We start from the raw sequence: 22,677 nt of genomic DNA, 5'->3' as shown, positions 1-22,677 counted from the left end.
CACTCAGGGAGCCGATGTGGGGATTCTGCCATCTGCTAAGTATCTCTATGCCAATTATGCATTCTGACACTGGGGAAATGACCACAGGATGAGTCCAGGGACCCCGGACCCACTGTAAGTCAGACCTGAGCTAAAACTCTATTAATTACCTGACCTCCATAAGCCCCTACTTTAAGTGGAGGACAACAGTGACATTTCTGGTTCCCTGGAATCACTGTCAGCTCAGAGCCAGGTCCAGTGGTCCCCAAAATGTCTGATTATTTCCCTTTCCCCAATGCAAAGTGACCCTGGTAAAAGGCCGGAGGTCTCCTTGGGGAAGAATGTGAGAAAGATTAACAGCATAAATTGTTAGTAGTGTAGTGGGGTCCTTACTCAAGAGGACCCAGACTCCCTTTCATTCAAGGGGTTCTGGGTATATGAACTGGCTCAAGTCTGGAAATTGATTGAGGGGCTGTAATTCTCTGTTTTTATAATTCAAATTAGCCCTTTGTCCATTCGACATAGAAGTTTTCTGCTTATATAAATTAAGTAGGAATGCAGTAAACTTCCTATCAATTTCACTTATAGAAAGACCATGATTAATTAGCCACTGCCAGAGCTCTATCCAAGTCAGACTATTCTGATTGCTGCTTTGCCTCTGCTATCCATTACGGTAGCTATGCCCACCTTGCCTTTGATAGTTGAGTGCCACCACTTGGCCCCTGCCACCTCAAGATCCAATTGTTCCTATTGTATTTCAATTTTGTAGTTGAATGACTGCAGTTTCCACTGTTAGATTTGATATACAGAGAAGAGCAATTACAGAGCTCTTCAAAGATTCAGGTGCTGCCCTCACAAATCTATTTTGCAAGGCATTGGTCAAGGGTATATCTTCTGAAACCTCCCAGATGGGATGAGTAGGTCTAAAATGACGAATCAACTCCACCATCCCAATCTCCCTAAGCCTTTGGATCCCTTTCTCTACAGCTTGGTTACCGTGGGCCATCTCTAAATCCATATTTCAGCTAACCAAGCAAATAAACTATGAGAACCTTTTTTAACTCCCCAGCTGCAACATTAAATGCAGAGTCCCTACTTAGAGGGACTCTGTTCCTTCCACCATTATCCCACACCCTTAATATCCATTCCCATGCCTGTTCTCCATATTTCTGCTTATATAAATTAGAAAACTCAAGCAGTTCTTTTTGAGTGTAGCACACTGCCTCATGGGTCACACTCTCAACCTTACCTCTCAGGGCCCACCAGGATTTTAGTATAGTTGTAGGTCTAGAAGCAAACAAGGGTGTTAGGTTGGCTCATGAGGATAATCAACATTATCTTGCCAGGCAACTTCCTCAGAGGAGGACGTCACCATTGCCTCAGGTAGCGCAGGGTTTATCTCCTCAAAGGTGGAAAGGTTGATGATAGCATGGGTCGGGGAGGGGATGTTGCCACTACTAGGGATGGGAAGCTGTTTCTTCTGGCAAAAAAAGTTCATCAGAGTTTATAAGCTCAGTGTCCCCAGCTTCATCAGGGTCCTCCCACACGTCCTCATTTCAAGTTCCAGGGTCCCATTATTTTCCAATCAATTCCCTCACTTTAACCGGCAAAGTTGTGCATGCACCTTTTGTTGCAGGTCAGCCACTCGTGTGATAAGAGCTTGTGTCTGTTTTTCCACATTTCAGCTCTTTCTCTACAGGAGATAAGACTCTGACTTGGCAATCTTAGCAGATTTGAGGCTCAGTGTCTGCTTCCTAAGCCAGGAGTTAGAATCCCTGAGTTCATCATTTTCCCTCTTCACTTTGTCCACTGAACTTAGGAGCAACCAACCAGCTTCATTATGTTCCTTGGGTCTCTACATATGGTCAAAGGTATTACATATAGAGTCACTAAACTCCTTGCCTCTCATGAGTGGTGAATCAGGAGTGTCAAATGCATTTATTTTGCATAATTCTCTAAACAGTTCACTCCAAGGACTATTGGTATTCTACATACTATTAGAAGTAGAGTCCTTAGCATTTTGGGGTTGAATCATATGAAGCAGCCAACTCCAAAAACCCCAAAACCAATGAAAGAGCTCCATCCTTTATATTCTGTTCCTCTAGAACCACTCCTGGTAGCAAAATCTGTATTAGTCAGTGTTCTCTAGAGGGACAGAACTAATAGTTTATTAAGCACCAATGCACATGGTCACAAGATCCCACAATAGGCTGTCTGCAAGCTGAAGAGCAAGGAGAGCCAGTCTGAATCCCAAAACTGAAGAACTTGAATTCCAGTGTTCAAGGGCAGGAAGCATCTAGCATGGGAAAAAGTTGTAGGCTGGGAGGCTAGGCCAGTCTGGTCTTTTCACATTCTTCTGCCTGCTTTATATTCTAGCTGCACTGGCAGCTGATTAGATTGTGCCCAACCAGATTAAGGGTGGATCTGCCTTTCCCAGCCCACTGACTCAAATGTTAATCTCCTTTGACAACACCCTCACAGCCATGCCCAGGATCAGTACTTTGCATCCTTCAATCCAACCCAGTTGACAGTATTAACCACCACAAGGGCAAAAGGGAGGGATATCTTCACTGTCACAATCCTGTTAGAGAAGCAAGAAACTCTGTATACTTCTAATGTGAACTAGACATTGTGCATTTCAGGCCTTTTTTCACGAATATTCTAACAAATGCAATGTGATAACTTTTCCCATTATTGAAATTTTTTTAAAAAATTTGAAAAACACTACACTTATTTCACATAATTTATAATGCTTTAAACTTAATAATTAATGAATGAACAAATTAAGGTAACAGTGTTTAAAAGTTAAAAATTTGAGGAACATAGTCTAAAAAACAATGCCATACTACTTCATGTGAAAGACAAGCTGCAAAATATCTGGAATATTTAAATAGTTATTTGAAAAGGGGAAACAAAATTGAAATCTGTGATGTGCAAAGGAAGGGAGACTCTACTTTTAAGTAGTTTAGATTCTAGCACAAAATCTTATGCTCAAGTTGATACTTTCATCTATTACTGCCACTTCTCTCATTTATTTTCTATTTTTGTGTATTTAAAATATTACAAATGATTATTAAATGCCAAATTTAGCTATAATAAAATTTTCCATTTATGATAATATGTTCATCTCCATTTAAGTAAATACATAGTGTAAACTCCTGAGACACCTTGTTTTCAAGATCATTAGTTCTCAAACTTTTCACACATTTTGGCCTTTTAACTGCCATATAGCCTGTTTGGTCTACTCTATCTATATTAATCAATAGCCAACTTTTAATGTGTCATTTACAAGGGTATGCATGTGTATATATATCCACAAGAAGAAGCATTCAATCACCATCAGCTAGCCAATATAAAAGTACTAAATTTTTTTCTAATTCCAACCAAAGTCAAGAAGCTTTCTGTTTAAAATAGCTTATTTGTCCTTATCAAGCCTTTTGTAAATACTAACATGAATTTTAAATTTACATTGTCTTTTTACTAACAGCTAGAAGTACAAAAGTTTTTGGTTGGCAAACAATCATAGATATTTGACATCTTGGTAGAGAGCAGTATCCACAAGAACTGGTATCTCCATGGTAACCAATTATTTTCCCATTTTGTCAGAAATATATATTTTTTTCTATTCAAACTTGGATAATCGAATTAATGGCAGAGCCACCTGAGGTATATAAGCAAGTAAAAAGTTTATTGTTCACTGTAGCTACTCTTCCTATTCATGAAGAAAAATGAATCCGTTGCTACAAAATTAGTTTTCCAAATTATATTCTCTGAAATATCCTATGTAAAAATTTTAACTCAACATAATCTCATTAAAGCAAGTATTTGTGTTACCTGAAAGGATTTTTTTCTTATGCTGTGATTTTTCTCTACACATGCATTTTGGGGGGTTTAAAAAGTAATGTTTGGTTTCCCCACCTGATCTTTTTCATTCTATGTTTATACCCCATATGTGTTCTCAGTGAAATAGTTAACTCAATCCTCACTTAATTCCTTCTAGTAGGTGATGCTTGATGTAATCACACAAACAACAAGGTTTTCCACCCTGGTAAATTAGTTATTCCTTGTTCAAAAAACATAATAAAAAAGATGTCAGAATACAAAAATATTTATAATTTTTCAGTGTAATTAGATAATTATAAGAACTACATTTAAATGTAAATTAAGAAATTGGTCACATCAAAAAATTATGTTTCCATTTGATCATTTTAGCTTTAATCCAAAATAATGTAGCACTGTTTCTCTATAATACACATATGTCATAAATATTTTACAGTTGCTTCCTTAGCATTCATGTTTAGGCCTGATATAGTTATCTAAAATTCATCACCTTTTGCTTGCTTAAGACTCCCTGTCCCTGTGTGGTTGTTTTTGATATAGCCTACTTGTTCCTCATCTCCCTAAGCCAAAACCCAACTCACCCCACAGCTACTCATTGTGATAAAATTAATGTTCCAATACCAGAGTCATATAAATAAATTTTTCCCTTTATGCATGTTTTTAAAAAACTAGCCAGTCCATAACCCCTGTGGAAAAATCTAGGTGATAATCCCATGGACCTTAATAAGGGAGTAGTCTTAAAGGTCCTCTCAGTCTCCCTTTTTGCTTGCTGGTTGAGCTCCCTGTCACCTCAGAACTTTCCATAGGCTCTCATTGAAACACTCAACCTAAGACCTGTGAGTAATAAATTTCTTCTGCTTATACATTTTGGTTTCACCTCCCCATTGTGTCTCACCTGACACACATATCTGAACCTAACTTGCCCTTGGACACAGCTTTCCTAGAAAGTGGCTATTTTCTTATGGTCACTCTTCAAGGGAGAGAACTCAAGACCAAATTAAAACAAACTATATCAATAGAAATCACAAAAACATGTGTAAATACTATAGATTTGAACTATAGTAAACTCATATCTGGCATTTCTTCATGAGAGATTATTAGCTTAATGGGGTACTATTGTTTAGAAATTATATGTATTCAATTTGTTTTATAACAGTCCATATTTCAATATTTGCCTTTTGTTTTTAAATAATTACTAAAACATTTCAGATATTTCTCAGCTTGTCTTTCACATAAGAAAGTAGCATGACTTTATTTTTCAGATTATAGTTCTCAAAAGATTATTCTGAAAATATTGCCATCACAGTTGCCTTATTTGTTCCATCCATATGCCCATTCACCCATCCATTCATTCATGCATTCGTTCATCCATACATTCCTCAGAAAAGTGTACAATCCAGTAGCTAGTAGTTTAAAGCATTTTTATTCTATGTCAGGAATACAGCTGTTGTCTGAATATACACTTATATATATGGCAGGCAAAGTCCTTCTGTTTTTCAAGTTTTAGAGGATGGGATGATAGAAAGAAAACTAATATTTTTTAAATTGCAGATTGGATACATGTTTTCAAAACATTTTATATTAGATAAATTATATTCTCTTTGTGATGATGACATTTAAGCTGAGCCCTAAAATATTAGACGTGGCTGGGTACCATGCAGGAATTGATGACTCAGATGACTTGAATATGTTTTTAAAAGTCATTTAATGCAAAAAGCATCATGGACTTTAGTGAATATTTTTGAAGATTAATAAAAACTTAGAGAATGTACAATAATTACTTCCCTTCATATAGAGATGCTTAATTTCCTTTATTCTCTTTTTTCTGTAGGTGAGGCAATACTGAGTAGAGGCAAAAAACGAAAACAAAACTAAAAAAAAAACCCTACTATGTAGATTAGTATCAAAGCTCTGTCAATTACCAGCTGAGGGAACATGGGCTACTGAAAATAGGTCACTGTATCTCTTGTGTTTGAAGCTGAAACTCAGTATCTCTCGCTTATTTGCTATTTCTTATAAGGTTTAAATTAGCACATATATATTACTTACAATTATAAATTACTCAGAAATGACAGATTGCATAAGCTGCATATATCTTAGCTATTTTTAACATTCAAAAATTTACTCTCACTTCTGTTTTTTCTGTGATTCCCAAATTTGAAAGAGTTACTTTTTTTTTGTTTGTTTGATTTTACATTTGTTCAAGACTTTAACTCACATTAATTTTTTTGTGTCCTCCCCCACCACCACATGAGATGGTTCTCACTAATAGCTGTAACGTATTTCCCAACCTTATCCTAAGTAACATTTGACACAGTTAAACCTCTCATATTCCTTAAAGGCCTACTGGCTTCCATGATGATATCTTATATTCTTCCCCTTCTAAATTTCTACTAATTCCTTTATGACCTCCTTAATTGATACTTTTCCATATACTCTACCACTGATACTTGAGCATCCTTTAGAATTCCTCAGGTAGTCTTCTATTCTCTTCATATTCTAATCATGGCCATATTTACATTCACATCTTCAGGTGATGATTCCCAAGATCCCCAAGATTTGTGTCTTTAGTGTTGACTTCTTTCTTTCATGCTTCAAATAGTGTTTCAGATTTCTTGTAACGTAATCACCATCTGCAAACTCCCCAATATTTGAAACATATATTTACTCAGCGTAAAATCCTTCTTCTTAATGTTTTCTTCTATTGACTCCTACTGATACTCAGTTATCCAAGGAAAAACTTCCTTGAAATACCCCAGTTCCTCTAATCTGTAATTAAGTCCTAACTTTTCTATTTCTTTGATATCCCTTCAGTCTCATTCCCTCTATCTCTAGTAAAACAATGTTACTCAAATGTTACTAACAATTTTCTCTAGATATTTTTTTCAATTGTTTCCTAATTGGATTTCCTCTGTCTACTCTTGTGTCATTCTGATCAATCTGCTGCTCTCCAGACCATCTTTTTATCATCCATGTTAATCCAGATAGCAAGATATAAATTAAGTCTTGGATGCAGTAAACAATATTTCCAGAGATTTTTTTCTCCTCTTGCTATTAAAGGGTATCTAATTTCTAACCCATACATTTCTTCCTCAATTACATGCCATTTCTTTTTTTTTTTTAATTTCTTTATTTGTATACCTTTGCTGAGGCAATTTCAGCTATCCAGGAAGCCATATGACAGCTTTCCTGTCTTACTCTGTGTCTCCCTATATCTGCTTGGGACCCAAAGCTGAATTATGTATGTCTTAGAAAATCTTGTCTGTCTACACACTCTTAACCTGTGGCCTGCTTCTTCAAACTGTGTAAGACTCCAACCTAGTTAAATTGGCCAGGAATAGAAGCAGACGTTTCCTTTCATAGGCATCTGTACAAAAACCACTTTGTCAAAGACTCTTAACATTCATTGTAGATAATACATGAACTTGGGGATGAGTTGATTCCAACAGTCCATAGAACACACCTAATCTATGAATTTCACTTTAGATTTAGCTGTATACCCAGCTTTAAAAATGTGCCACTTAAAATAGTGCTCCTCATTTTGGAAGTAAAAATACTTAAACATAGATATGGATATAATATATAGAAAGATAAAATAGAGATAACATAATTTTTTGTCTCTTAAGTATTCTTTGGTTTTTCTCTTGATGATACACAAGAAGGTATTTGGGTTCACAATAAGATGGATTAAGTTCAATACTGGTAAATAGGAAAATGACTAAAAATGGTTTCTGATATTCAATAAATATTTGGTGAATCATTAAATGGATAGTTAAATGGCAGAGGGAGTACCGTGTCGATTGAACAGAAAAATCCAAATGAAATAGCACTTAAAAAGCAAAGGTAATTGCTATTGTCTCTGCAGCACTTTTTTTTTTTTTTAGTTATTTCTCAAGGCAAAAGGAAATAAGGTAAATTCTCTCATTTAATCCATATGTTTATTAAATTGCTGTTCTCTCATATTTTCCATATGCACCTTTATGCCTAGCCTACATATAGGCACTTCATAAATAATTAAATCAACTTCATATGACTTGTCAATTTCTTTCAGGTCAATTTAATCCAAGCATTCTTGAGTTATGTATTAAAAATAATCTCTATTTTACTTTTCATGAATAAAATGTAATATTCTTTGGTTTCTTTAACCTTTAATGCTACTCTAAGCTACTCAATTTCAGATCATTTTAATGATCTTTCACACATATTCGAGTTAATCCAAAATTTATATCATTATTCTTTTATAGACCTTATGTCTATTCATGTTCCATTCACTAAGTGTATTTGCTCACTATAAAGATAATTTATATAAAATGTCTAAAACAATACTTGATTTATTCAATCAAAAGGCAATTTTTATTCAGAAAAAGGTAGTTCTTCTCTTCTCTTATAAGGTTCTTCCCTAATCTCATTAACTATTTCTTCTCTTGTATTTTGAAACATTTTTACTATTTTTATTCTAAAGCCTCTTTTAGATTGTTTTATTATTTGTAATTCCAGAGGCATTATGCCCTATTTTTTTAACTATAATTTAACCAATTTTCCCATTTTTGGGGGGTGGGGAGGAGGTGATGACAAAGTCTTTATGTTTTCCTATTTGGTAGACTTTTTTAGATGGTCCCTCTCTTGCTAGCTGTGATGAAGCAAGCTGCTATGTGGGAAAGCCTGTGTACCAAGGAACAGAGGACAACCTCTGGTCATCACCCAGTGACCCTCAGTTACAATAGGCCCTGAAAACTGAATACTGCCAAAAAGAGCTGAGTGAATTTCAAAGCAGAACTCTCCCTACTGGAGCTTTAAAATAAGACAGCAGCATATAAGAGACCCTGAATGAGAATCCAGCTAAACTGACTAAATTTCTGATCCATAATAATTGTAAGAAAAAAAAATCTGTATTAATCTAAGCTGCCAAGTTTTGTGGTAATTTCTTTATTTCTTTTTTCTTCTTTTACTTTTTTTTTTTTTTTTTTTGAGATGGAGTCTCGCTCTGTCACCCAGGCTGGAGTGCAATGGTGTGATCTCAGCTCACTGCAACCTCCACCTCTTGGGTTCAAACGATTCTCCTGCCTCAGCCTCCCAAGTAGCTGGAACTACAGTCACCCACCACCACGCCCAGCTAATTTTTTGTATTTTTAGTAGAGACAGAGTTTCATCATGTTGGTCACACTGGTCTCGAACTCCTGACATCAGGTGATCTGCCCGCCTTGGCCTCCCAAAGTGCTGGGATCACAGGTATGAGCCACTACGACTGGCCAAGTTTTGTGGTAGTTTCTTACAGAACAATAGATAATTAATACACACTTATGTTTGAATAATTTTTGGTGTGGAAGCTAATTACCCCTATTCTCAGCCCAAAACTTTAAAGATGTTTTTACATTCCTTTGTATTCTATAGTTTCTGTTGTTTCTTGGATATTTATATTTTTTAACTGGCTGTTTTTAACATGTTTTTCTTCATCTTTATTTGGAATGGAATGATTATGAAGTGCCTAGGTGTAATTGTCCTTGTATTATCCAGTTTAAAGTTAGTGATCTTAGTGAATTCATAGATTGATGTCTTCCTTCACATTTTTTAAAATTAAGCTTTTATTATTCCAATATTTCTCTGTTCCATTCTCTCTTTCTCTGGAAAGCTAGTAATACTAATTTTACATTTTTCTTTGTTGAAACGGAGCCTTGCTCTGTTGCCCAGGCTGGAGTACAGTGGAATGATCTTGCCTCACTGTAACCTCTGCCTCCTAGGTTCAAGTGATCCTCCTGCCTCAGCTCCGCCAGTAGCTGGGATTACAGGCACGTGCCACCATGCCCCACTAATTTTTGTATTTTTGGTAGAGATGGGGTTTTGCCATGTTGGCCAGGCTGGTCTAATTTTACATTTATAAATGTGTTCCACTTGTCTTTACACTTCACTCTGTGATGTTTCTTTTTTTATTCTTTGGTTTCTGTGTTTCACTTCAGATATTTTCCATTGAACTCCTGAATTTAAACCTCTGCAGTAACTCCTTAATTTTGTATTATTATGTTTTCCAATTTATAACCTTCCATTGGTTTTTCTGAAGTCTATATCTGTTGAAATGCTCTACTTTTTATATATTTGAGCTATTGTCTCCTTTATTTTATTTTATATATTAATCTTAGCATTTTGAATTCTTTGTTGTCTAATATCTAACTCATCTCTGGATTTACTTTTATTGCTTTCTTTTCTTTCTTATCAGTCACTTTTTCGTCCTTTCTTATATCTAATATGTATTTTTAATTTTATGCTGAAATTGTTAATAAAACATTTAAATATTCTACATTAGGTAACTTCCCTAAAAGATGTTTCATTTGATCTGGTAGTCAATTAAATCGCCCTCAGATGATTTTATCATTTTGGAGTTTAAGTTTTTTAGGACAGTTTCTTTCAATTCTTATCTTCGTCCTAACCAAGTGTGTGCTCCTTACTGCTGGGTGTGCCTACTTTGATGCTAACTGAATGCATGAGTAATCGTCAAGATTTTCCACTTAGGATGGGCCAGGATTCCAGGTCTTTCCAATTCTCTGCTCCTTCATTAATCTCTGTTTCTTTTATGTTTCCCAGAGTCCTGCACTACACATGTGTAACTTTAAGCTAAGTCTGTAAGAAGCTAAGTCTGTAAGAGCATCTTAAACAGATTTTTAAAATTTCTTCTGTCTGATCTACCTCTATTAAATCATGTCCTTAAATCTGAGTTGTCTTAGAAACTCCAACACTCTAATACCTGTTTCATCTGTCCTGTCCTATGACTGTTCCTTTCTGCTTGGAGGTCATTTTTTCTGCACCATAGTTTCAAAAGCTCTCAGAGTGAAGATTCCTTAGTATTTGCCTCATGGTGTATGCTTCTCTCCTCTCAAAAAGAGTAGTTTTTATTCTTTTTCCAGATGTCATAATCCCATGCAGGACTACAGCTCTGAGGATTCAGGGATTCAGTATGCAGGAATTGGGTTTCTTCTGAAGGATGCCACAGCAGAAGCAGAGTCATGAAATTACATTCAGGTGGCTGTATTGGCCAGAGAAAGCACCAAGGAGGCTGGATTGACTTGAGAAGACTTTTGAAACAGCTTTAAGAATTCCTAGGAATGCATTCTGAAGACTTTGAGAGAGAACTGACATGCTATGGTATAAAGATGAAGGCAGTGATCCAATACAATCTGAGATATTGTAATTAAAGCAAATTTCTTTATACCCAAGTCCTGGAATTGCCTAGAAAAATTCAGATTACTTATAATATTTGTGCTATTATAAATATTTAAGTATAATAATAATTAAAATATTTAAAGTATATTTATCCACAGTGTGTATTTAGGTATGCGTCTCATTTCATAGGCAATGGACTGCCTTCAGATGCAGCATAGGAAAAGCAAGTCCTTAGGAACCACAGCTAGCTGCCTGCTCTCTCTCCAGTAAAGGCAGCATTGTGCCTGCCAAACCCTGGAGCTTAGCATATAGGATGACATGACCTAGATTTCAAAAAATCATAACCAAACTTAGATTGATATCAAACCTAAAATTTGGAATCATAGAATGTTTAATTTCCTAGGAAAAGCTAAAAACACAAACAAAAACAAAACAAACAAAACATGACTACCACAATAATACAAACAAGAGAGGCAACAGTATCAATCAGCAGGAAGTAGAAATAGTGATTTTTCTTTGGCTTACTCCTAGAAAGGAAGCTGACAATCCTTTGTATGTGGTAGAGATAACCAAAGGATTGCCAGTTAGGGGCTTCCATTGGAGGGTAGATCAGTACCTGAATTCTTCAAGAGTCACATGTATCTTCAATAAAGTGATTATGGTGTCACCTGGAAACATTTACCTCACAGAAACCAAGAACATATACGGAATTTGGCAGACTACCATTTACCATAAAACACTTTGGGAATCATCCACTTAGAAGCTAAAGGAAGCTCATTATCTATCAACTCAACTGATGCAAGACTGACCATGGGGAAAGTAAGTGAATAAGAAAGAAGAGAAATACCAAGAAAATAACAGCAAATACTAAATAGCCATTTGTGGTATAATAAGAAATACACTTGGTATTTTTTCTCAGTTCCTAGCACAGCTCCTAAAACCCTTGAAATTTCCTGAGTGACAGGAGTGTCTTTTTTAAATTCATAATGAGCTCCTTTTGATCACTCCTGAGTTTATGTTAATAATGTAGTTTTGTGTAGGGCCCCAGATATTTTCAGGATGGGGCTACTCACCAAAAAGACCAAGTGATTAGAGGATGGATCTGGTCTCACCCACCACCAACCAGAGAAGAGAGTGGGAAAGAGTAGAGACTGGAGATTAAGCTGTATAAAAGCTCTCAAACCATGAGATTTGATGAGCTTCCCAGTTGGTGAATGGTTCCACATGCTGGGAGGTTCATGCACACCAACTCCAAGGGGAGAGCAACTCTTGTTCTTGGGAGCCTTCATGTGATTGTTTCTAGGTACCTTTTCATCTGGCTGTTCATCTGTATCTTTTATAATAAACCAGAACACATACTATGTTTCCCTAAATTCTGCGAGCCATCCTAGCAAAGTATCAAACCTGAGGAGGAGGTCACAGGGACCCTCCCTACAGATGATTGGCCAGAAGAATGGGAGTCCCAGACTTGTGATTGTGCTTGAAATGAGAGCACTGTCTTGTGAGACCAAGCCCTTAACTGTGGAATCTGATGCAAAATCCAACTAGATGGTGTCAAAGTTGAATCGAATTGTAGAATACTAGCTGGTGTTAGAGTATTAATTGGTATGAGAAAAAATTCACACATCTGGTGTTAGATGTATTTTGTGTGGGTGTAGAGAAACAATTTTCCCCAGAGCATTATTTTTTATTCTAAATATATCAACAAGTTGATGATGCCTCTGGAAAATACTAGTTATATAATATTGCTAAAGGGACTACTGAAAGTGATATATTTCATATTCTAATCAAATTTTCCAGTATTTGTCAAATATTACCACATAAGCAATCCAAGGTTTTCCCAGTAGGACCTAAGAGGCTAGTTATAGATTATAAACAGACACCATTAAATTAATTAGACAAATATAGAGAGATCAATAAGAACTACAGTTAGTACACACCTTTTCTTTTCAGGAACAAATAATTCTAAAGCATTAATCTATTTACTTTTCTTCATATGACACATGAGACACTGAAAAACAAGAGCATTGAGGGCATAGTTTACAAGGTTCTAATGCCTTTTATTTTTGAAACAGAAACACTGAAACCAGTGCACTGTCAGTAAAATGACTGTTAATTCATCTTTAATAAATTAAACATTTATAGAATATTTAAACTTTCACAAACACCAGCCTCTTATACACTAAAGCTGCTAGTACTCTGTATCTATCTTTGAAAAGATAAAGAACTGAGTCAATTATGTGGGGTTTAAAATTATGGCTCCAGGGAGTCTGAGTATTTTGAACATAGAGCAGAAGATAGAGTACCCAAAGATTCATTTATAATATAATGCTCTCTGCTACACTATGGTGTTTTCTTGTAATGACTCTCACTTTGAATCTTGATAACTGATTTAAAATGTATTCATTACAGAAGAAAAATAGGATTCCAGATTCCCACAATAAAGGGAATACAAAAATATAGTACATGAAATTGTAAATCTTTTATTGAATTATTCAGTTATCTAAGATTATCGTAATTAAATGTGTTTTTTCTCTGCATCAGTATTTTTGCCATCACATATTTAATTCCTTCCAGAAAGGAAAGAGTTATATAAATCTTCAGTTTTGAATATCACCCACAAAATATCTTTCAGTAAGCAGATTAGATTAGATATGCCATTACAGAGTTATGTAGCAGTTTGAAGTCTATTTTTTCATATATTAAGCTCACGTGGTATGTAACTGTCATAATCAAAAAGCAGTGCTACTTGGAATTTTTAAATATGCCATAAAGAAAATAATGAACTTGTCTCTGTTACAGATCCTGGATGTAAAATATTAAATGCCAAAGATTCTTCAACAGGATTGTAAAAGGTATAGCTTAAGATAGCTAATTAAAAGAGTTTAGGAAACTTTTCAATCCTATTCTTATTTGCCTTCTCAGAAGCATTTGACACAGTAGACCAATCCCATATTGTTTTGTGAAAGTTACTTCTTGTGGGTTTTGGAAGACCACAGTGTCCTTTGATGGATTCCTCTCCCTGACCTGACTCCTAAATGTTGAGCCTCTCAAGGCTTTGTCCCAAGCCTTTCTTTGTTCATTTTCTACATTCTCACCTTAGGCTCTTTACCGGGCTTTATATGCCAGCTATATGCTAACATTAAAAATGGAAGAAAGTGTTAAAGCTCTAGAGACAGAGGAAAGGCTTAGAAAGTTCTTGGTTTTAAATACTAGCTGCTAAAAAGTTGATCTCATAGAAGTAAAAAATAGGACAGAAAACACTAGAGGCTGGGAAGTGTAGGAGGAAGGGAGGGATAGAAAGAGATTTGTCAAGGATACAAAATTACAGCTACATAGGAGAAAAAAGTTCTAGTGCTCTTTACCACTGTAGGGTGATGATAGTTAAAAATAACATACAGTTTCAAATAACCTGAAAGTGGATATTGAACATTCCCAATACAAAAAAATGGCAAATGCTTGAGATTATGGCTATGCCAATTACTCTGATCTGATCACTATACATTATATGTATAGAAACATCACTATGTACCCCATGAATATGTACAATTATTATTTGTCAATTAAAATAGATTTTTTAAAAATCAGCCATATTCTATATTTCTTAAATGTAAATTGAAGCTCAGACCTCTGCTCTTAGCTCCAGTCATTTATTTAACTTGCAAGTTAGTTATTCCTCTTAGATCCTCGTAAGTATCTAAGATTTATCATGTTCCACCAAAATTAAATGTACTGTAGGTCTTCTTTATTTGAGTAAGTGACACTTCATCCACATTCGGTACCTGCAAGTCATCATTAAACTATTTAGAACTCAGAAGTCATTGTTAACAATTCTTTATTCTTTACATTCCAATACTCTATTAGGAAGTACTGATATGGATATTTATAAAATATGTCTGAAATCACTCATAAAATCCTTGTCACCTGAATAACAATGTCTTCTAGTGGTGCCCATTTCTATTTTGATTTTATCCAAAGCATTTTACACCTTCATCAAACTAACGTAATAATATAGAAAAACATATAGTCATTTAAATAGATGGTAGAAAAGCATTTAACAAAATTTTATATATATTCATGTTAAAACAACCAGAAAAACAGTAACATAAGGAAGTTACTTCAATCTGCTAAAGAGTATCTATGAAAACCTTACAGTTAAAATCATATTTAAGAAGAAACACTGAATGTTTTCATCCTAAAATTAGCAAAAAGGCAAAGAAGTTTGCATTTACAACTGCTAGTCAATAATTTATTGGATTTTATGTTAGTGCAATAAAGCAAAAAGGAAAGAAAAGTCATAGATATTAGAAAGGAAAAATAAAACAAATTTACTTACAGAGGACATAACCTTTTATGGAGAGAATTCCAAGGAATCATTAAATAGACACAAAATTATGAATTTAGTAAAGTTCCAAAGTGCCAGGTGAATGCAATTATATTTCTACATACTGACAAATAATACCTGCAAACAAAATTTTAAAATGCCATTTACAATAGCACTAAAAACATGACATACTTAGGAATGAATTTAGCAAAATATATACAAGACCTGTACAATGAAACATATGATATTCTGCTGTAAGAAATTGCAAAAGAGAACAAATGGTGAGATATACCAACTTCATAAATTGGAAAACACAATATGTTTATATTATCCTAAAATTGATCTAAGGAGTCAACACAATACCAACCACAATCTCTATATGTTTTGTTTGTTTTGCTTTGCTTTGTTTTGGTTTCAGTAAAAATTTTCATATTGATTTTAAAGTAACAAATATCTCATTATCTCACTTCACATATTTATATGTAGACTATAAATTTGTTCTCTTAGAAATAGACAGTAGAATAGTGGTTACTAGAGGATGGAGAGGGTAAAGAGGAGGTGGGAATGGGGAGAGATTGGTCAATCAATACAAAGTTACAGTTAGGAAGAATAAGTTCAGTTTTCCTATTGTACAGTAGGATGACTAGACTTAACAATAGTGTATTGTATATTTCAAAATAACTAGAACAAGTTCTTTAATGTTCTCATTACAAGGAAATGATGTTTAAGGTGATGGATGTGTTAATTACCCATATTGGATCATTGTGTAATGTGTACATGTAAAAAAACACATTATAACTCAAAAATATGTACAATTAGTATGAGTCTATCATAAATTTTAAAAATGAAATAAAAAGAATCTTTAATAGCCAAAACAATTTTGAAAATAAAGGACATATTTTGAAGACTTTATTTCAAAACGTTTTTTGTTTTCTTTTTGAGACAGGATCTTGCTGTGTCACCCAGGCTGATGTGCAGTGGAGTGATCTCCACTCACTGCAGCCTCAACCTCCTGGGCTCAAGTGATCTTCCTACCTCAGGCTCCCAAGTGCTGAGACTGCAGGCATGAGCCCAGAGAGTTATTTCTATTTTTTGTAAAGATGGAGTCTCACCATATTGCCTGGGCTGGAAGACTTTCATAAGGCTATTCTAATAAATACACTGTTATGTTGATATAAGAACAGACATAGAAATTGATCAAGCATAGATGTTAAAAGTATTTTACTTCTTAAAAGAGCATAAAAGGAAAAAATCTACAATCTCTGTGATTTTGTTTTGGTAATTTTTAGATAAGAATGCCCCAAATCATGAACTGTAAAATATAAATAAATAATTTAGGGATTACCAAAACATAAGTGATATGGTTTGCCTGTGTTCCCACCCAAATTTCATTTTGAATTCCCACATGTTGTGGGAGGAACCTGGTGGGAGGTAATTGAATCATGGGGGCAAGTCTTTCCTGTGCTGTTCTCATGATGGTGAGTAAGTCACACAGATCTGATGATTATATAAGGAGGAGTTTCCCTGCACAAGCTCTCTTCTCTTGTCTGCCGCCATGTGAGACATGCCTTTCACCTTCCACCATGACTGTGAGGCATCCCCAGCCATGTGGAACTGTAAGTTCATTAAACCTTTTTTTCTTCCCACTCTCAGGTATGTTTTTATCACCAGCATGAAAACAAACTAATACAATACATTTCTTCTTTTCAAAAGGGATCCCCAGAAAATAAAAATACCTAGTACAGACTGGGAGGAAATATACATATATCTGAAAAAAACTGGTATCCAGAATAAATAATGAATTCTTATAATTCAACAATGAAAGGACAATTCAGTAAGTGTGGGTAACAGATTTGAACAACCATTTTACACAGAAAGTATAATAATCATCAGTAAGCACATGAAAATATGCTCAACCAAGAAAGCTTCAATATAATTTTAATGAATTGTAATGAGGTGCTGTTAGATAACCACTAGAATGCCAAAAAATAAGAAGACCAGCAATATTAAGTGTTGGTAAATATGTAGAGCAATTGGAATTCTCATCCATTGTGGGTAGGGATGAAAAATTGTGCAGTCACTTGGAAAATTCTTATAAAGCTAAACAATTACCATATGACACAGAAAATCTACTTTTAGATAGTTACAAAAGAGAGATTAAAATATATTTACACAGAAATGATTTGTGTGAAAATGTTCATAGCAACTTTATTTACCATAACCAAAAATGAAAAGCAACCCATATGTCTATCAGTGGATTAATGGATAAAGAACTATGATATATTAAAATAATGGAATATTGCTGAGCAATAAAATGGAACAAATTTTGGATATGCAAATTATTGTCAAATTTTAAAACATGCTGAATGAAAGGAGGCAATAAAAATGTATACATTGTAGAATTCCATTTGTATGAAATTCTAGAAAAAGCAAAACTAAACTATATTTCTAAAAGCAGATCAGTGGTTGCCTGAGGCTGAAAGGAGCACAAACAATTTTTTGGAGTGATGGAAATTTTCATACTTTTATTGTGGTGGTGGTTACACAGAGGTATATATTTGCCAAAATTTATTCCACTGTGCACTTAAACTGGGGCCTTTTATTGTATGTAAGCAAGCAATGTTACTTTAAAATATATAACCTAGAAAAGAGAAGATAACTAAACCTCCTGACTTATAATAAAAATACTACCATTTATTATGTACTGAACATGAGCTAGGCCTTTGTCTGAGTACTTTAAATGCACTATCCCACTTAATCCTCATAACATCCTTAACTAGCAGAAACTATTGCTATCTGTCTTATAGATGATGGAAGTAAGTTTTAGAGAGCAAGACAACCAAATTTTTTCTTGCATTAAGCACTCAAAGATTATTTAGTGTTGTCTTAAAGTTTCTAGAAAGCTAAAAAAATTTCCTGTTTCTACTTTTTAAATTGCTTTTTCTTGGCAATGAGATTAAGTCTACTTCCTGTGGAGTGAAACCTTGAAAATCAATACATCTGTTTAACAGTTTGAGATCTCTGGAATTCTCATTGGGGCCTTCTTCCTATATAAAAAGCAGGCCAAAATGATGACTTCAGCATTATCAAATGTAAAATGAAACCAACGAATAGAAAAAGCATTCTACATTTTAATGTAAATTATATATAAATATCTATGCTACATGCATGCAGTTTCCTCCAAAATATGATGATCTCCCCATATTTAAATTTTTATAGGGATAAACTAAAAATATAAAAAAACTTTTAAAATATATACATAACATTCTACAATAATATATGAAATATACTTTCTGAGGATAGAAAAGTTAACAAGATTGGAATTAAAGATAATATTTTGCTAAAAAGATATGCTGATAGCAGCATATTAGATTTTGCACAGAAAATATAGTATCAGAAGGAAATTTTCTGAAGAGAATATTTAATTTCCTCAAATTTCTATTTCCTCTGTGTATAGTCGAGAGTCAGAATGTCATTTCCAATAGTGTTCTCAGTGTCTTCAGAAGGTTTCTTCCTCCTGCATGTGTTGGCTACCCTTCTACAATTAGTTATTACTGGTAGCAGACAGCAAGCATGTAAATAAAAATAAAAATTATGTATTTCAACAATTTAAGATATACATAATATTTGTAACAAAAAGCTTCATAGCACATCCCTTTTTTAAAGTTTATCTTATAACCTATGTGTAGAATTCAGAATTTGTGATGCCTTTCATAGAACAATGTATGTTCATCATTGTCCTTTGCCTTTATGACCCAAATTTTCTCTGCAAATTTAGGTAAACTGTTCTTATAGACACTTTATTCAAAGAATACCTTATTCAAAGAATAAGATTATATATGTATACATGCCCACATATGCACATACATTCATGTATACACATACACACACATATACATGTCTATATTATGTATTTATAATTTATGTCTCTGGAAATAGTGATCAATATGATCAATGACCTAGATTGTCCCTTGAAATTCACTATAATCATATCTAACAAGCAATATTGGTAGCAGGAAGAAGCAGACAAATTCCTAGGCAGAAGGGGTAGGTCCCCATGAAACCTGACTTTCAAGCCAAAATCAGCCTGAAGCCTGAAAACAGGGTTGCCAGTTTGGGATGGAGTCTGCAACAGGAGTGAGAACTTCTATTTCTGTTCGCCCACTCTTTCCCAATTGGTTCTTTCTAAATAGTGCTTTTTAACCAATCAAATGTTGCCTTTTCCAAGGCTACCTATAGCCCTCACCTCCCCCATTATAAGCCTATAAAAATCCCAGACTCAGCCATACAGGGAGACTACCTGCCTTCAGGTAGGAGCTACCCACTTCAGGTTCCCTCTCTGCTGAAGGCTGTTCTGTCATTCAGTAAAACTCTTCTCCACCTTGCTCACTATTCAGTTGTCCTCATAACCTCATTCTTCTTGGACGCAGGACAAGAACCTGGGATCTGCCAAACAGTGGGTGTGAAAGGAGTTGTAAAGCTGTAGCCCTCCTGCCCTCTGCAGGTGTATAGCGGTCACCTTATATAACAGGAAGCAGTGTCAGGACCGGGCCAGCCCAGGAGTTGCAGGTCGGAGTGGTGCAACAGGACCGAACAAGCTAGGACATGCCGCTGTTCTCCAAAACGTGTGGATGGCAGGAACCAATGAACTGTAACACAAATGAGCTGCAACTCTTCTGGGGCCCAGACCTCAAGACTCCCCAAGCCAGAGTGGTAACATGCTGTAACACCCTCTTTGAAGCTCCACGGTTCCTGGCCTTTCTGAGTTTTTCAGGTGCTACAGCATTCCCCTCATCCAAACACCAGCACCCAAGGCAGAAGCTGCTTGCAATACACCTGGTCCAGCTGCAGTCTCACACAGAGCCAGCACCTGGAGCTGCTTTCCCCACAACAGCAACCAACACACCTGGCTCACCCTTGGCAGGAATGAGATCTAGGCCGCTAGCATGAGCCAAGTGCAGTTTGCCAGCCCAAGTGCATGGAACAAACCCAGCAGGTGCAAGCAAAACTCAAGCAGGGGTGCTGCTAGCTGTGGAGGTCTCCAGCTGGTGAAGCAGAAATGAAAAAATCCTGTGTCAATATCTTATCTCAGTGAATGCTATCAGTAAGAAATAAGAAAGCATTTTATACAGAAGGTTTTATGAAAACCCATCAAAAAGGAATATTCTTGGTTTATATACAATGAGCTTTCTACAAAGAATAATTTTGTACATTTCTCCCTGTCATGCTTGACCATAAAACCTGCCTAGTGAATAAACAGTAACCATGAGTCTGCACCCAGGCATGCTAGTGAACATACAGAACAAAAGTAAACAAATAAAAGCCCCTTAAAATGATGATATTTTCAGTCCTGGAAGAGCAGAGAGGAGGATATTGCTGACCTTTTGTAAACAAGCATCAAAGAGTAATTTCTCTTTGGTTTTATTTTCTCTTAAAAACAACTCTGACAACCCCAATTCAATATTCATCTTAATTCCCAAATCCTTCAGTAATCACAGGAAAACTGGATACTACAAGTTTTGAGATTTGGAGGGAAAGCAAAGCATGGCATGGTCAAAACTACCTCTTCATGTGGGCAGGTATGCGTGAAATAAACTCAACAGAATTTATCGAATATGTGCTACAAGTTATTGAGGAAGAGCCCGCGGGGAAAAAGCCAGACTCTGTTCTCACCTACATAAAGCTTACAGTCTACTATCCAGAATGCTGGGTTATTTTTATTTATTCATCAATACACTTAGTGAGCAGCATCTGTGACCCCGGCTAACTGCTAGGAGTAGGGTGCTAGATACTAGGTAAGGCCTTCAAGTTTTGAACAGACAAGCAAACAATTAATATCATTTAACACTATGGTGTGAGTGATGTGTGATCATGGAAGATAAAATAGTATGCCATGAGATACTGTTAAAAAGTGCACCAATATATAGTTCCCTTAAGAGGCCAGAATCAGCACACACACCTCCAGATTTGTAAACAGGATTGACACTGTAGCAAAATAAGCATGATAAGATATAAATTTCATAATAATGTGCCTTACTAATAGATCCAACTCTCCTAACATGGTTACTATGAAGAGTAAGAAGTTCTTTGCAAAGTCTTATTAGCCCCTTTAACAAGTTTTAATACAAACTGATGCTTCAATTACTAAGTTAAACAGTTTGATTAACGAGCACAGAATTGGAAATCATGTTGTTGTTTTTCAATACAAACTTGTCAACTGAGGGGCTGTGGTTCTGACAAGTCACTTAAAGAATGTGCTTACATTACCTTAGATATTGAAGGAGTAATATTTATTTCTCATCTACTTTAGAATGCTTGTATAGTAATGGAGCAACTACTTTATCTCCAGAAAAGAAAAATGGTGTGTAAGAACAAAATACTCTAATGCTATCATTTAATATTACAGAGAAAGAGTTGTAGTAAATTTCAGCATTTTTACTTTCAAAAGAGCTTTCTCTTCATTAAGGTGTCAGTGACAACGGAGGAAGCAGTTCAAGGGCTGCAAGAGGACAAGCATCAGCAGATTCCCTCCAGGTCCAGATTGGATTTCAACTTTCGTTTGAAAAATTAAAAAACTCTGGACTCTAAATTTTAGAGTTGATCAGAAAAATGTGTGACTGACATTCTTTCTTCTGAAAAGTAGTTACTAAACATTTTAACTGCGGGGAACCTCATTAGTCCAAATAATTACAGCGTAACTCTGCATCAAACTGGCAACAAATGTATCACTGAAGATGTACAGATGCTTGTAAAAAATACTTTATGATGGCACATTCTTTCCATGTTTTGCTATTATAGAGTTATTAAAGAATGTGTATGAAACAGGAATGTGTGCAACACACACACATATGATTCATACTTAGATGGTCAAATATTAAATGGTAAGTTAAAAGGAAACGGTTTGAGATCACATAAGAAGCCCCTCAAAGAAAGGGAGAGAGAGAACATTAAACTACTTGCAAAACAATACATAGACAAATGTACTATTCAGCCGTGATCCAGTTCCATGTGTGCCACAGAAGCAACCTTGGTCATTCACAAAAATAATTCAATGAAATTCCAAATTTAATATGACTGCCAAGCTAATAAGCAAATTTGTTTCCATTAGTAGGTGGCCTGCTATTCAGCTTGAGAAAATCAAAACCAGCAGTGAATTCAACAATTAAAAGGCACTTTTACCCAAGCCATCTAAGTGAGCTATAGGTATTTTATTTACTTATTTTCTTTTTTATTGACAGATAAAATTGTTTGTATTTACCATGTACAACATATTGTTTTGAAGTAAATATGCAGATGGATGAATACATCTACCTAATTAACATATGCATTACCTCATAAACTTGTCATTTTTATGGTGAGACTCCTTTACATTCACTCTTTTA

General features: G+C 35.1%; 1 long non-coding RNA gene across 1 annotated transcript; it reads left to right on the top strand.

Moving 5' to 3' along the window:
• The first annotated feature begins 11,234 nt into the window (after window positions 1-11,234).
• Window positions 11,235-21,948, top strand: LOC129047694 (uncharacterized). Its single transcript, XR_008509408.2, has 4 exons — window positions 11,235-11,790; window positions 13,774-13,826; window positions 20,785-20,874; window positions 21,762-21,948. It is a non-coding gene; the product is annotated as an uncharacterized LOC129047694 (long non-coding RNA).
• Window positions 21,949-22,677: the final 729 nt, after the last annotated feature.

The sequence above is a fragment of the Pongo abelii genome, chromosome 7, assembly GCF_028885655.2.
Source record: "Pongo abelii isolate AG06213 chromosome 7, NHGRI_mPonAbe1-v2.0_pri, whole genome shotgun sequence".
Taxonomy (NCBI): Eukaryota; Metazoa; Chordata; class Mammalia; order Primates; family Hominidae; genus Pongo; species Pongo abelii.
The sequence above is the reverse complement of the archived record's forward strand: the minus strand, read 5'-3'. Positions and strand labels throughout refer to the sequence as shown.